The following is a 16,993-nucleotide window of genomic DNA, read 5'->3' as shown; positions in this document are numbered from 1 at the left end:
CAACACAGATTTCAAATGTTTTGGTCCACATCCAGTGGTCCTCGGGGATCATAACATTCATTCAGAATCTGGCCTTCTGGATGCAAAACATGTTACCTCCTTTGGCTCCCCACTGCTGCATCTATTAATTGTGCTGGGGGTCAAAGCCAAGGTCTCCCAAATGCAAACACTCTTACCACCAAACAACCTCTGGCTCTCAGCTATAGATTTGGCGGGTGAGAGAATGCGGGGGAAGGCGGGGACATAGCTGACAGTGCACCGGGGACCACATGGGGTGTAGGGATCTAACTTGGCTCTGCTTGGTTCAAGGCTCTAGCCCTGAGCTTTAGATTTTTTTTTTTATTATTTATTTATTGACTCACTGTGGGAAAAGTTACAAAGCTTTCAGGTTTAGGTCTCGGTCATGCAAATATCAAACACCTTTCCCTTTACCAATACTTCTTTTTCACCATGAAGAACCCCAATAAACCCCCACCCCCTGCCCCTCCCAATGCCTGTGAGGCAGATGAATTCTAGTTAACACTCTACTTTGACTAGATTCATTGTTTCGATAAAAAATGCACCATTATTATTTAGAGTTTACCCCCCCCCCCCCCCAATCAGACATGCTGAAAAAGCGTTGTGAAATGAGAAATGATTTGCTTTCTACAGCTGGGTTCAAGAATTAAATGTTTTGGATTTCTGCTATTTTACTTATTAACCCTGGAAGTATTTCTACTGAGAGTCAGATAATTAAGAGATTGGTTTCTGTGCTCTGGAGCCATGGCCGTGCCGGAGAGCCGCTCGTGGGGGGCAACTGGTGGCCTCAGTAGGGCGTGAAGGACCAGCCGGGAACGTCCCCCTTCCCATGAGGTTTTAGTTGCCCCATCACCACCGGCTCATACCTGGCTTTCCACAAGGCTCCCAAGCGGCTGCCATCTTTCTTTCCAGAGGGAGAAGGCGGAAGGGACCAACACCCTTTCCCCTCCATGCAGGCATGGTGGTGTGGATTAACGCATAGTCCGTTCACTTTTCTGCTGCAAGCTGCTGGGCTCTGCATTAAGTCCTTGTGCTTCTGGAGCCATGACTGTGCCGGAGAGCCGCTCGTGGGAGCTTTAGATTTTTTATAGTGAAACCAGAGCTTACCAAACCAAAAGCTAGTGCTGAGATTTTCATTGTTTATGTGGATCTAAGGGCTGAAGTGATAGAACAGCAGGTAGGGCAATAGCCTTGCAAACGGCTGCCCCCAGTTCGATTCCCAGCATTGCATATGGTCCCCTGAGCACCGCCAGGGGTAATTCCTGAATGCAGTACCAGGAGTAACTCCTGAGCATCACCGGGTGTGACCCAAAAAGCAAAAAAATAAAGTAGATTTAAGTTTTTAACTCTGAGATGTAACCCAGATAAGGAACTGACTTTTTGCGGTTTTGTTTCAAAGCATTAATGCGGGAACTTGGAATTTTTCTTTTTATCTTTTTGGGGAGATTTTCTTTGCATTAATTTTTTTTCCCTCCTAATAGTACCTCAAACGTGTGGGGGAGGGGACACACCCAGCAGTTTTCTGGCGCTGTTTCTGGGTTTACTCAGGAGAGGTCCTTGGTAATGCTGGTGGACCATGTGTGATACCAGAGATTTATATCAGGATTGATAAGGTGAAAAGCAAGCACCTTAACCTCTACATTATCTTTCAGGTCCCTACCCCAGGGCTGGAGTGATAGCACAGCGGGTAGAGCTGTCGCCTTACAAGCGGCCAACATGGCCGACCCGAGTTCGATTCCTCCGCCCCTCTCGGAGAGCCCGGCAAGCTACCGAGAGTATTAGATATGCCAGACACAGTAACAACAAAGTCTCCAACGGAGACGTTACTGGGCCCGCTCGAGCAAATCGACGATCAACGGGAGGGCCTTTACCTTTACCTTTACCCCCAGAGGTGTTGTTGGTTTTTTGAGGGCCACACGCAGCAGTGCTCAGGACGTAGTCCTGCTCTGAACTCAGGCATCACTCTGGGAAGGACTCTGGGAAGTATCAAACTCAGGTCAGCAGCATGCAAGTCAGAAGCCCTCCTTGATGCACTACCCAGCCCCATCATCCTTTTTCATACATTAAGGATAATTTGTCATAGTTTCCTTAAGATAAATATTGAATTTTCTAAGGCATATCAGGAACTCTTGCTAGTATGTACCTTTCATGGGATGGATTGACCAAGTGTGTTGTATTTTGTGTTGAAAAGCTTTAACTTTAGGCATTTCAAGGGAAAAAAAATAGTAATGCTATTGGAAGGATTTATATTGTGGCAGTGTTGTTTTGCTTGGGGGCCACACCCAGCAGTGCTCAGAGCTTACTCCTGGCAGCGACCCTTATGTGGTGCCAGCGGACCCGGTCAGCAACATGAAAGGCAAGCACCCTACCTGCTGTATTATTGCTTTGGCCTTGGTGGTGGTTTGTTTGGAGGCCACACCCAGCAATTCCCATGGGTTTACTCCTGGCAGGCTTAGGGAATAACATGGGATGCTGGGGATCAAACCTGGGTCGGCCACATGCAAGGCCAATGCCCTACATGCTCTACCACCCTCCAGTGCCATTTTTTTTTTGACAAAATTTGGAGGATTTAAACACCACAAATTTAAAAAATTGTTGGTGATTCTATTTCTCAAAAAGCTAAAATTTAGTTTCAGTTTGCTTTTGTGGGGTTGGAGCGATAATACAGCAAGGGAGGTGTTTGCTTTGCGTGTGGCCGACCCAGGTTCAATCTCTGGCAACCCATATGGTCCCTCGAGCACCGCCAGGAGTATGCCTGCATGCAGAGCCAGGAGTCAGCCCTGCGCATCACCGGGTGTGACCAAAAAAGGAAAAAAAATTTGCTTTTGAATCTAAAAGAAATTTGTGTAATTTTGATATTATTCCAGAAAAAAAAAACATTGAGTTTTATTTTTATTTTATCCTTCTCCCCTTCCTCTTCATTGTTGTTACAGTGGTGGCACGATCTGTCGTCCATGCCTGGCTGTGGTGTTCCCGTGGGCCTGCAGCATCATGGATGCAGTACTCGCTCTGCCTTGGTATCACCAAGGTTGGCCCTTCCTTACCTCAGTGGTACAGTAGGGTCATACTTTGTGGTCCTAGCTTCAGGAATCATAGTTCCTGTGCTTGCTCACCAGGGATTGCATTTCTTTGTTGTGTTTACACCTGGCTGCTGGGATCAAGTTCAGCATGTGTGAGGGATTGAACTAAGGCAAAACAAGTGTTCTAAGCTAGGAAGCCATTGCCCTAGGCCCTTTGCTTCTTGATTGTCATATACCAGGTGACATATACCTTTGGTCCTCTGAGGTTTGAGGTTTGATGGCATATAAATCAACATGCCATCAAACCTCAGAGGACCAAAGGTATATTTCAACTGCATTAAAGCCCAGTGGTTTTGTGTGTGATTATTTGAGACTGAAATGAATCTTATTTGATTATGGAACATCTTGTGGAAGACTGAAATAGAAAACCCTGTCAATGAAATGCTGGGGCTTCTGGGGATTCACTGGTCCTTTAGAGTATGGTTTATTTTTGTCTTTAGATACACTTTTTGTACTCTGAAGAAATACTTGAACTTGAAGGAAACATAATGCAAATAGTTGCAGTCCATAGAAATGCAAGTTCTGGCTGGTGCGATGCAGTTGACAGTCGCCTGTGGAAATTTAACAGCTTTCCAAAGATGCCATCAATTTATAAGTTCTTACCAGTATTTCTTACCTGCTTAGAATTCGCATTCTCCTTTGCACGGAAGCACAGAATCCTGATTTAAGAGTAATCTTTCCCCCCCCACACACACACCCCTGTTTCTTGGACCACACCCAGCAGTGCTCAGGGGCACTTCCAGCTCTGTGCTCTCACTATTGCTTGGGATCCTGGGACGTGTGGCTTGGATCTGGGCCTCTCTCGTGGGAAACGTGTTCCAGCCCATGAGTTATTTCTCTGTCCACTCCCAGGTTTTTATTCTTTCCTCAGCTGCGTGTGATCTCTTAAACCTATTGTGGTGAAGTGAGTAGTGTTTTGAAATCCATGTATGAACGTATAGACTCCAGAATGTGTCCTATTCTGAGCAGAATATCAGCAGACAAGTCACTGAAGAGCTCAACCCAGAAACATCCTAGATTTAAGATGAACCCCAAATCCAGTAACTGGTATCTTCACAAGAGAAACAAGGTCTTTTGGACATACACAGAGACAGACATATTTTTTATATGTCTTATTTTTTCCTTATTTTTTATAAGGAAAAAATAAGACAGTTCAAATACAAAGACAAACATTGGCATGATGCTGCCACAAACCAAGGCAGGAAGGCCCAGAGACAGCAGCAGTTAGCCAAAGGAGTGGTGTCCTCTATTGCCATTGAAGGAAAGTGTGGCCCAACCAAGACATTTGACACCCAAACAATATCTGGAAAATCAATGTAATAGTTACATGTGCAATATATAACTACATAACAAGGCACTGCACTGTAGCACTGTCCTGTTCATCGATTTGCTCGAGCAGGCACCAGTAATGTCTCCATTGTGAGACTTGTTACTGTTTTTGGCATATTACATATGCCACGGGGAGCTTGCCAGGCTCTCCAAGAGGGACAGAGGAATGGAACCCGGGTTGGCCACGTGCAAAGCAAATGCAGTAATACAACGTGTTCATTTTAGTACTAGGCAAGAGAACTTGGGAGGGCTGGAGCAGGCTCCATGTGTGGAGGCCCCAGGTTTATTCCAGCCTCACATGTAGAACTTTCTGTCCTCCAGCAGCTCAGAAGTGGCCCCTAAGCACTGTCGCATGTGGTTCCTAAAACACAAACAGAAAAAATAGTGTGTGAGTGAAGGGTTATGTCCATCATAGGGGAAAAGATAGTGTGTGAGTGAAGGGTTATGTCCATCATAGGGGAGAATATTTACTGCAGACTTCTACAGACAAGGTTCTCTGCCTGCTTTTGAAGGACTCCATCCCAGAAGGCGGTTTCCAGAAAAGGATAGGAATGCTTGTCCTTAAGGATTGAAACACTTGTTTAGGTCTTAATTTGGACTTTGTCATACAGTGTGGGGGCTTTTCTGTAATGTCATGCTTTAGCTCAGATTACTTAATGACTTTACATAGCAAAAGACTGTTAAGTAGGAAATTAATTTTATTAGTTAAATATCCACTTTTGTATAATACAGAAATTTGGTTATAAACAAACATCTGTTGGGGATGGGAGTGTTGAAAGGGCCCCTACATGATGCTCAAGTCCCCCAGGTTCACTCCTCAGGATACTCAGCCAGACTGGTTACTCAGTGTGGATCCAGAGGATGGGTGCTGATTGGAACCTGGGATGTGGGCACCTCTGACCAGTTGCACCCGGAAGTGCTTAGAAGTCAGTAGGGCTATACTCTGCCATGCTCGGGTACCATTGGTGCTGTATAAAAGCTGGACCTATGCAAAAAGTCTCCCTGGCCCCTGTGCTCCCTGCCCCAGGTGTTTGGGTTTTTATCCTCTTCCCTTCCCTATTGTGGTATGGGAGTGGGGTAGGAGTCATACACTACTTTGCTGCAATGCTCACTGGAAAGTGTGAACTTTGTGGACACATAGCTGTGCTCACTGGGATTTGCATGCTTCAGTTGCCATGCTTTCACAATTGATTATAGTGAGTCAGAGATCACATACTTCGTGGTGCTGGGGATTCCAAATAGCAGTGATACCAAGATTGTGCTAAGCATGGAGGTGGGGTGGGGGTGGGGTCCATGGCATCGAACTCTGAGCCTCAGGCCTACAAGGCAGGTACTTTACTGTGACTTTACCACTGAGCTATCCCTGAATCCAAAATATTTGTTTTTCTCTGACAATATCCCTCTCGGAGAGCCGGGCAAGCTACCAAGAATATACCACCCGCATAGCAGAACCTGGCAAGCTATCCGTGGCGTATTCGATATGCCAAAACCAGTAAATACAATGGGTTTCATTCTCCTGACCCTGAAGGAGTCCGCAATACAGCAGCGTTGAGAAGGATGTGGAAGAAGAGGCTGATAAAATCTCAAGGCCGAACTAGGCTGCCAAAATGAAGAAAGACTAAAATGGTTGTCTGTACTTTCAGTGCACGTACGCTGGCATCAGATGCATCCACTAAGGACCTGATGGTACAAGCGTGAAAGATCAAGTAAAACATCATTGGTCGGACCGAGACGAGAAGGCATCAATCACATCATGCCATTTTCGACACTGGAGAAGAACTGTTCCTCGGAGCATGCAACAAAAGAGGCATTGGAGGTGTCGGTGTCCTTGTCAACACGAACTTGGCCATGAGCCAATTGATTCATTCAAATGCCTAACAACCCGAATCGGTTGATTACACTTGAATATATGTGGCTCACTGCTGGCAGTTTCTATCTTCGTTGTCTACGCACCAACATCCAATTATGATGAAGGGGAAATTGAGAAGTTTTACATGGAGCTGGGGAAGTTCTATAAAGAAGACCACACCTTCTGGGGCTGGAGCAATAGCACAGAGGGTAGGGCGTTTGCCTTGCATGTAGCCGACCTAGGTTCGATTCCCAGCAATCTATATGGTTCCCCAAGCACCTCCAGGAGTAGATCCTGAGTGCATGAACCAGGAGTAACTCCTGTGCATTGCTGGATGTGACCCAAAAAGCAAAAAAAAAAAAAAGAAGACACACCTTCTACAAGATCATTATCGGTGATTTTAATGCCAAGATAGGACCAAGAAGATCAGCTGAAGAACCCACATTGGGACTCATGGCCTAGAATGGAACAAACAGGGTGAGAGACTGTCTGAGTTCATCATGTTGACCAAGACCATCCATGATAACTCACAGTTCCAAAAGGCCAAATCTAAACGTTGGACATGGGAGTCTCCCAGTGGACAGTTCCACAATGAAATTGACCACATCATATTCAATCAACGGTTTTTGCCTGACCAATGTCACTGTTGTCCCAAAATTCCAAACGGGATCGGACCACCGTCTCCTTCGTGCAAAATTCTACTTCACAGAGTGGGGAGAAAGGGCTGCAAAGTTTAAGAAGAGAACTCCCAGAATGATCACCACCAACTGGGAGCTCTTTGGTACTATTGCTGCAACCTGGGAAGATGCAGTTGTTGACAACATTGACGAGAAATACAATCGACTGGTTCAGCACCTCCATGACTGTGAGGAATGCCAAGAGAGAGATAGCCACAAAAAAATCGTCTGTCTTCGAAAACTCTTGAGCTTATACGCCAACGAGGCTTGGTGCATGCCTCAAGCAACCACAAGCAAACGTCTGAGCTCACAAAGCAGTTCAGAGATGCAATAAAGGAAGACCTCAAAGAGAGAAGAGCAGCAGTGCTGTAGATGAAGCAGAAGCGGGAAAAGCATTGGTAAAGCCCTCCTGTCCTTTGCCAGCTACAGGACCAAGATGACTGCCCTCCGACGTCCTGATGGATCTATCACGTCTCCCAGAAGGGCAATGAAGAAGATTATCCATGACTTCTACTCAATCTCTTTGATAGCCACGTCTCCCTGACCACATACCAAATTCCGCAAGATGGATATGTCGCTCCCAACGTTCTCCCTTCCGAAAACCGACATGCCGTTTTGTCAGTAAAGAAACGAACAGCACCTGGCCCAGACAAGGTCAGACCTGAACACCTGAAGAACCTGCCATCAGTACTCATCAATACACTGGCTCAGCCCTTCACACGCTACCTGTCTGAATGCAAGGTTCCGTCCCAGTGGAAAACCAGCAGGACTGTACTACTGTACAAGAAGGGAGACATCCACAACATTGGCGATTATTGCCCTATCTGCCTGTTGTCTGTCATCTACAAACTGTTCACTCGAGTCATCCTGAATAGGATTCACAGAACACTAGATGAAAGACAACCATGCGAGCAAGCTGGGTTCTGAAAAGGATTCAGCATGATTTACCATATCCACACGATAATCAAGCTCATTGAGGTTTCTTGGGAGTTCAAGATACCGCTCTGTCTAATGTTCATTGATTTAAAGAAGGCCTTTGATTCTGTTGAGACAGAAGTGGTCATCAAAGCCCTAGCCAATCAGGGCATTCAAACTCAATACATCAGGATCCTCTGTGAGTTGCATTACGGATTCACTACCAGGATCTCACCATTCTACAAAGAAGTAATCATCGATGTCATCAGGGTGATACCATTTCACCGAAACTCTTCAGTGCCACCTTTGAGAACATCATGCAACAATGGGAATGGGAAGGAATGGGAGTGAAGATAGATGGTTGGCAACTACACTACCTCTGCTTTGCTGATGGCATCGTTCTAATAACACCAAACATTAGCCAAGCGGCACAAATCCTGGCCAACTTCGACTGTGAGTGTGGAAAGGTCGGACTACAGCTGAATCTCACGAAGACAATGTTTATGAGAAATGGTCTCGTTCCTGACGCTCCATTCGCTCTCAACAGAATGACCATCTCCGAATGCAAAAGTTATGTGTACCTAGGTCGAGAAGTCAACATAACGAATGACGTGGCACCTGAGTTGCACAGGAGGAAGAGAGCCCCTTGGAACACCTTCAAGAGCATCGAAGAAATAGCTAAGAAGACGAAGAACCTCTGGCTCCGGGCACATCTCTTCAATTCCACTGTTCTTCCTGCATTAACATACGCCTCAGAGAACTAGGTCCTACAAAAAACAGGATGAGAACGCTATTCGGGTCTCCCAAAGAGGAATCAAAAGAGCTATGCTTGGAGTATCACGTTTCACTCAAATGAGAAAAAGAATCCGGAGTTCTGACCTCTGTCGACGATCAAGAATCAGGGAGGCTGTCTCGTTTGCCAAGACATCGAAAATCAAATGGGCTGGACAAGCAATGAGATTTGGAGATGACCGCTGGACTAGAGTCGTTACTGACTGGATTCCAAGGGACATCAAAATACCGTGTGGCTGCCCACCTACGAGATGGTCAGACTTCTTTGTCAAGACCCTGAACGATTGGTTTGAGGCTCTTCAGTTTCCTAGAATGAACAGAGGACATTGGGCTACACTGCATGCGACAGGGGCAAATGGAGACGTTACTGGCACCCACTCAAGCAGATTGATGAGTAACAGGAAGTCAAGTGATCAATATCCCAGAAATGGAGTGAAGGGAACAAGGTAAAGGGTAAAGTACTGGCCCAGAGATGTCAGTGGTAGAGCACATGCCTTGCGAACACAAGGGGAGCAATCCATTCATTCCTCTTATGATGTGGCCCTTGAAATCATTACGACTCAATAAAGACAAAGTTACGAATACTTTTCCCGGCTTCTGCCGCATCTACCAGTACTTCTGCTCTTCTCTCTTTGAGGTCTTCCTTGATCGCATCTCTGCACTGCTTTGCGAGCTCGGACGTTAGCTTGCGGTTGCCTGAGGCATGCGCCAAACCACGCTGGCGAATTAGCTCAAGAGTTTTCGAAGATAGGCGACTTTTTGTGGCTATCTCTCTCTTGGCGTTCCTCGCACATTCATGGAGGTGCTGAACCAGTCGATCGTATTCCTCGTCAATGTTGTCAACAATGGCATCTTCCCATGTTGCCGCAATAGTACCAAAGAGTTCCCAGTTGGTGGTCGTTCTGGGAGTTCTCTTTTTGAACTTTGCAGCCCTTTCTCCCCGCTCTGTGAAGTAGAATTTTGCACGAAGGAGACGGTGGTCCGATCCCGTTCGAAATTTTGGGACAACAGCGACATCAGTCAGGCAAAACCGTCGATTGAATATGATGTGGTCTATTTCGTTGTGGAATCGTCCACCGGGAGACTCCCATGTCCATCGTTTAGATTCTGCCTTCTGGAACTGTGAGTTACCATGAATGGTCTTGGTCGACATGATGAACTCAGACAGTCTCTCACCCTGTTCGTTCCATTCTAGGCCATGGGTTCCGATGTGAAGTTCTTCAGCTGATCTTCTCGGTCCTATCTTGGCATTAAAATCACCCACAATGATCTTGTAGAAGGTGTGGTCTTCTTTATAGAACTTCTCTAGCTCCATGTAGAACTTCTCGATTTCTCTTTCATCATAATGAGATGTTGGTGCGTAGACAACGAAGATAGAAACTGCAGGCAGTGAGCCACATCTATTCAAATGTAAACGTCCGATTCGGGTTGTTAGGCATTCAAATGAATCAATGCTCTTGGCCAAGTTTGTGTTGACAAGGACACCGACGCCTCCAACACCTCTTTTATCGCATGTTCCGAGGAACAATTCTTCTCCAGTGTCGAAAACGGCATGGTGAGATTCGTGTCTTCTTGTCTGGGTCAGACCAATGATGTCGTACTTGATCATTCGCGCTTGTACCATCAGGTCCTCGATGGATGCATCTGATGCTAGCGTACGTGCATTGAAAGTACAGACGATCATTTTTGTCTTCCTTCGTTGTGGCAGTCTAGGTCGGCCTTGAGATTTTGTCGGCCTCTCCTTTCTCATCCTTCTCAGTGCTGCCATGTCGGTGAAGCCTTCAGGGTCAGGTGAATGAGACCAGTTGTAGTTACTGGTTTTGGCATATCGAATACACAGCGGATAGCTTGCCAGGCTCTTCCGTGCGGGCGGAATACTCTCGGTAGCTTGCCAGTCTTTCCGAGAGGTATAGAGGCTTTTGGGGTGACCTCTAATCACCCTTGTAGGTGTTACCATATTTGAACCCTATCAAATATGGTACGACAATTCCAGAAGACGGGTATTTAGTGTCTTATGATGTGTCGCGCGGCCGCTTGCGGCCGCGCGGGTCCGGAAAGCGTCCTGGAGTGTGGCGACGGCTGGGTAGTGGAAGTAGTGTAACGCCCGCCTGTCCTTCGCCAACTATAAGACCAAGATGACTGCCCTCCGACGTCCTGATGGATCCATCACATCCTCCAGAACGGCAATGGAAAAGATTATCCATGACTTCTACTCAAATCTCTTCGATAGCCATGTCCACTTGCCGACATACCAAATTCCACAGGATGGATATGTCGTTCCCAACGTTCTCCCTTCTGAAATCCGACACGCCTTTTTGTCAGTAAAGAAGCAAACAGCACCCGGCCCAGACAAGGTCAGACCTGAACACCTGAAGAACCTGCCGTCAGTACTCATCAATACACTGGCTCGGCTCTTCACTCGCTACCTGTCTGAATGCAAGGTTCCATCTCAATGGAAAACCAGCAGGACCGTACTACTGTTCAAGAAGGGAGACATCCATGACATTGGCAACTATCGCCCGATCTGCCTATTGTCTGTCATCTACAAGTTGTTCACTCGAGTCATCCTGAATAGGATTGGCAGAACACTAGATGAAGGACAACCATGTGAGCAAGCAGGGTTCCGCAAAGGATTCAGCACCATCGACCATATCCACACAATAACCAAACTCATTGAGGTTTCTCGGGAGTTCAAGATGCCGCTCTGCTTAACGTTCATTGATTTAAAGAAGGCCTTTGATTCTGTTGAGACGGAAGCGGTCATTGAAGCCCTAGCCAATCAGGGCATTCAAGCCCAATACATCAGGATCCTCCGTGAGCTGTATTGCGGATTCACTACCAGGATCTCACCATTCTACAAAGAAGTGATCGTTGATGTCAAGAGAGGGGTGCGGCAGGGTGATACCATTTCACCAAAACTCTTCAGTGCCACCCTCGAGAACATCATGCGACGACTGGAATGGGAAGGAATGGGAGTGAAGATAGATGGTCGGCAACTACACCACCTCCGCTTTGCTGATGACATTGTTTTAATAACACCAAACATCAGCCAAGCGGCACAAATGCTGGCCGATTTTGACCGTGAGTGTGGAAAGGTAGGACTACAGCTGAATCTTACGAAGACAATGTTTATGAGAAACAGCCTTGTTCCTGACGCCCCATTCGCTCTCAATGGAACGACCATCTCCGAATGCAACAGCTATGTGTACCTAGGTCGAGAGGTCAACATGACAAATGACCTGGCACCCGAGCTGCGCAGGAGGAAGAGAGCGGCTTGGAACGCCTTCAAGAACGTCGAAGAAATAGCTAAGAGGACGAAGAACCTCCGGCTCCGGGCACATCTCTTTGATTCCACTGTTCTTCCTGCATTAACATATGCCTCAGAGACCTGGGCCCTACGCAAACAAGATGAGAACGCCATTCAGGTCTCCCAAAGAAGAATAGAAAGAGCTATGCTTGGAATATCACGTTTCACTCAAATGAGAGAACGAATCCGGAGTTCTGACATCCGTCGACAATCAAGGATCAGGGACGCTGTCTCATTTGCCAAGGTGTCGAAAATCAGATGGGCTGGTCACGTAATGAGATTTAAAGACGACCGTTGGACTAGAGCTGTTACTGATTGGATTCCACGGGATGTCAAGAGACCGCGTGGCCGCCCACCTACCAGATGGTCAGACTTCTTTGTCAAGGTCATGAACGATCGGTTTGAGGCCCTCCATGTTCCCGGAGCGAAGAGATGCCATTGGGCTACACTAGCACGCGACAGGGACAAATGGAGACGTTACTGGCGCCCGCTCGAGCAAATCGACGACTAACGGGAAGTTAAGTGATTAAGTGAAAGACAAAGTGTCGAGCTGAATTGGGTGAGGCAGCAGAGAGATATCCAGGTGAACAACTAAGTGGGATGACTTGATGGTGTTGCTGTCACCAAGAAGTGTGGCTGTCACCTTTGAGTCAGAAGGTTTGGTGTCTCTTGAACTTGGCTGGGTTGCCTCATCTTAATGGAAATGCTCTAATAAAACACTTTGTTGATCCAGGAGTGACTGGAGGTGATTCTTTGTGGAAACTCTGCTTTACGCAGGAATTAAGCTGTAACTGCCGAAATATTCTCTTGGTTATGTACACACTTCCACGTATATTTCACAATCACAATCACAACCACAACTATCCTGTTATTCGTTGATTGCCTCGAGCAGGCCCCAGTAACGTCTCCTTAGTCCTAGCCCTGAGATTTTTTTAAAAAGTGCCATATTCAAGGCTCTTTCAGAGTTAGGAGAATGAGACCCTTCATTGTTACTGGTGTTTGGCATATTGGGTACGCCATGGGGAGTTTGCCAGACTCTGCCATGTGGGCAGGCTACATTCGGTAGCCTGCCAGTTTGTCCAAAGTAGGAATGAGATGATAAGATGTCGCACGGCTGCATTTGTGGCCGCGTGCTTCTGGGAGCTGGGTTTTACAGTCTCTGAGTCTTGGCCGTTGATTGGATTACACGGCGCCAGGGGGCCAATTGGTGGGTGTGACCACTGCCTACTGGAATTTGGAGGATCTGGGTGGAGGATGCTCAGCCCCGATCCGAGTAGGCTTGGAGATCTCAGCCCCGGGACCTGCGTGCCTCTGCCGGTACCTTCATGTGTGCGGAGAGTGGTCTCAGCATGGTGGTGGCTGGTTCTGGAGGTCTTCGGCTGCCGGAGCCCTGGTTGGGGCGGGGAGGAAAACTCAACCTGCTCCCCTCCACGTTTATTTAGCTTTGTCTTATCTTAAAGGGTAACAATTTTGCGTGACAATTTTCCCCTTCCCCCTAAATTACACCTACAGCAGTAAGAATCAGGTAGTGAAAAGGTTTTTCTGTAAGAATGGTTCCATCGCTTAGAAAATAATCCAGCAAATACAGCATGCTCATGGTCTTACATGTTGACGCTCGCACAGCAATTTGTGTTAATTAAACCACATCCCAGTGTGAGCTACCAGTGGCATGAAGGGCATCGGGTACTCCAGGGACTGGGGATGGCTCAGTGACTGAAAGTACCTGCTTTGCAAGGCTATGAGTTCAGTGCCTGGTGCCAGCAGCTCTGCTGTCTAGAGCCCCCAGTGTGATTTGTAGGACACAGCCAGGTGTGTGCAAACACTGCTACTAACATGTTCAAATATGGCCACCAGAGTTTGCAACCACAGGCGCAACACCCAGAAGATGTAGCACAGTGGTCAGGAGTGTGATTTCGCGAGCAGTGGATGACTACCACTTGCGATTCCCAGCCAGCTCTACAACTGCTCAGAGGGTGCAACTCCCAGAGAGAGTCCCAGCAAGCATTATAGTTAAGCATGCACCACTACCAAGGATGCAAGCACCACATCCAAGATGGTGCAACCCCTGGTCATTTCAACAATAGCAGCAATGAAGGGAAGAACAGGTGTTGCAGTGGGAACTAGTACAGAGCATGCCAGGGTATACACTAATGAGTAAAAGCCTGATGTTAGGGCTGGAGAGAACTCAGAGACTGAGCATGTGCCCAGCACTGCATGGTTCCCCAAGCACCGCTGGGAGTGGGCCCTCTACCACAGAGCCAGAGTAGCCACCTAAACACAGCCAGATGAGCGAAAAAAATTTTTTTCAATCCTGATTTTAGATATGCTACCAGTACTTATCAAATTACCCTATCAAAAAATCATCTGTACATAATTTTTGAATAAGTGAGGCAACTAAATGTTCTTCCTCTCACTTGGCTCTTAATATATATATATATATATATATATATATATATATATATATATCTGTCACTGTTCATCCGTTGTTCATCTATTTGCTCGAACGGCCCAGTAACGTCTCCAACGTCAGACTTTTTGTTACTGTGTTTGGCGTATCGAATACATCACGGGTAGCTTGCCAGGCTTTGCCATATCATCCCATTGTTCATCGATTTACTCGAGCAGGCGCCAGTAACATCTCAATTCATTTCAGCCCCGAGATTTTAGCAGCCTCTCCTTACTTGTCTTTCCCAACACTGGCATATTGGAGGCTCTTTCAGGGTCAGGGGAATGAGACCCATTATTGTTACTGTTTTTGACATATCAAATACACCACAGGGAACTTGCCAGGCTCTGCCGTGTGGGCAGGATACTCTTGGTAGTTTACCGAGCTCTCTGAGAGGTATAAATATATATATGTATATATATATTTTTTCCTCTATGATTTGTTGCCTACTGTCTGAACCCCATCAAATATGGTGTGGTAATTATGGAAAATGGGTAGGGAGTGATATATATATATGTATATATATACATATATATTTAAGCCATTATCCAAAAGGCCCAGAAAGACAGTGTCCATCAAACTCCAAAATGCCATTTCACAGCATTATATTATTTTCTTTTGTTCTTGACTATAACATAAAGTGCCTGTCAAGTGACCTTTGGTATGCAGAACAGGAACACAAGAGTTTTACAATAAACAGTATCTCACAATAATGACTCATTCTTTGGAGGGGAAAAAAATCCAGCAAGTATCTTGGGGAAATGTCATCAAGTATCTCATGGTCAGCAAACTCTGCAGAGTTCCATCTAATTCTACTGCATTCCAGATGCAGTCTTACAAAGAATGGGATTGTGAAAAACCTCCTTTCACCAGTGGGATGTTAAAGAGAAAAATTCTTGACTGAGATACTCCTACCATTCTCAAGCCCTAGAAACTAGTTGTTAAAAATTTTAAGTTGTAATATGGGCCAGAGAGACAGAACAGTGGGTAAGGCACTTGCCCTGAACATCGCCAACTCAGATTCAATCCCTAGCACCCCCTGGAGTCCCCTGAGTATTGCTAGAAGTGATCCCTAAGTACAGAGCCAGGAGTAAGCCCTGATCATTGCTACATATGGCCCCCAAATACACACACAAGTGCAATAAAGTAATAATAATAATAATAATAAAAAGCTGAGAGAGCTTAAGGTGTACTATTTTTAGCACTGTAAATGTTCTTTTCTCCTTGGGATTAACAATCACTACAACTTCCACCAGTTAATTAGCTTAACACCTACTATGTGCCAAGCTATGCTAAGCTATGCTTTATATCCATGACTTCATCTAATTTTCCCACCAACTATTTTTCCCCAGGTCCCTTTTGAAGAAATGAAACAGATACATCAAAGCTAAATCATGTGTTGATAGTCACAGCACCCAGTGGGGAAGCCACAATCGAAATGTGGGTCAATCTGATTGCAGAGGCTCCGACCAACTTCTACTCCCATGCCAGACCAGCCCTCCTCCCCAAGAGTTGCTTCACTTCAGTGGTGTAGACTATGCTTGCCGCTGCACCCCAAGGAGCTTCTCTTCAGTAGTGTAGACTATGTGTTGACTGTCTTGTCTTTTGACTGATCCTTCAAAAAATTTCCATCCTCATACTACTCCGCTGTAGCAGAGGAGACACTTCCTGCCCTCAGGAGTGAAAGTAAGCTGGTCACCTTGGTCCCAGCCTCTTCACATAGGTCTGAACTCAGAGCATTCACTCTGTTCAGAACGTAGATCTGAGTGTGGGACATTGACTTTCAGTAAAACATAGACAGAGTAGTGGGAAATGGTTCATTTGGTTCCTACAAATAGGTAGAAAAGAAAGCATTGCATGCAGTAGTGAACCCTCTCCTGGCTCCAGGAATCTCAACTCTGCTGTCTTTGTCATGGTCTTAATTCTCCCTCTAGTCTCATATCTCACACATATTTAGATGATGCTCTGCTGGTTTCAGCTGCACATATATTTAGAACAATATCAAGAAGATTAGCACAGCCCCTGTGCAAGGATGACACATGAATTCGTGAGGCCTTCTGGATTTTTAAAAAATTTATTTTGTAAGTTCATTCTTTCTATTTTGCATTTGTACCTTAAATTGTTGTTTCCTCAGTGAATACAGGTACTGTGCCATTGGATGTAGGGAAGTGAAGCCCATAGAATTGATGCCTGGGTGTGTCTGTGGACTTGGCACATTCTGACATATTCTATGATACATGGGCAACAAATATGAGAACTAGATGGGAGTAAGAATATAAAAATTCCTCTTTTTTAACACAAAAGGAATAGCAGAGCTTGAGAACTCCACATGGGTCATCTCCTCCTGGTGAAATAAACTATCCGGCCTGAGTCAAGTCTTGCCGTGTCTTATATTCTGATCTATGATATCAGTATGTTCCAACCTTACCCTCTAGCTTCTCAAGGACTCCTCAAGACTTTTCTCCGTCAGTTCACTGAGGAGCCAGTAGCACTATGGTCTCTCTGAAGCTCTTGTGCCACCACCACTCACCATCCCATCCCCCCAAAAAAACATATGTTGACACCCTAAACCCCAATGGG

At 46.0% G+C, this 16,993-nt stretch overlaps 1 pseudogene; it reads left to right on the top strand.

Annotated features, from left to right (window-relative positions):
• Positions 1-16,380: 16,380 nt before the first annotated feature.
• On the top strand, positions 16,381-16,480 carry LOC130043128 (uncharacterized; annotated as a pseudogene).
• The last annotated feature ends 513 nt before the right edge of the window (positions 16,481-16,993 follow it).

The sequence above is a fragment of the Sorex fumeus genome, unplaced genomic scaffold (genome assembly GCF_029834395.1).
Source record: "Sorex fumeus unplaced genomic scaffold, SorFum_2.1 ptg000111l, whole genome shotgun sequence".
Classification (NCBI taxonomy): Eukaryota; Metazoa; Chordata; class Mammalia; order Eulipotyphla; family Soricidae; genus Sorex; species Sorex fumeus.
The sequence above is the reverse complement of the archived record's forward strand: the minus strand, read 5'-3'. Positions and strand labels throughout refer to the sequence as shown.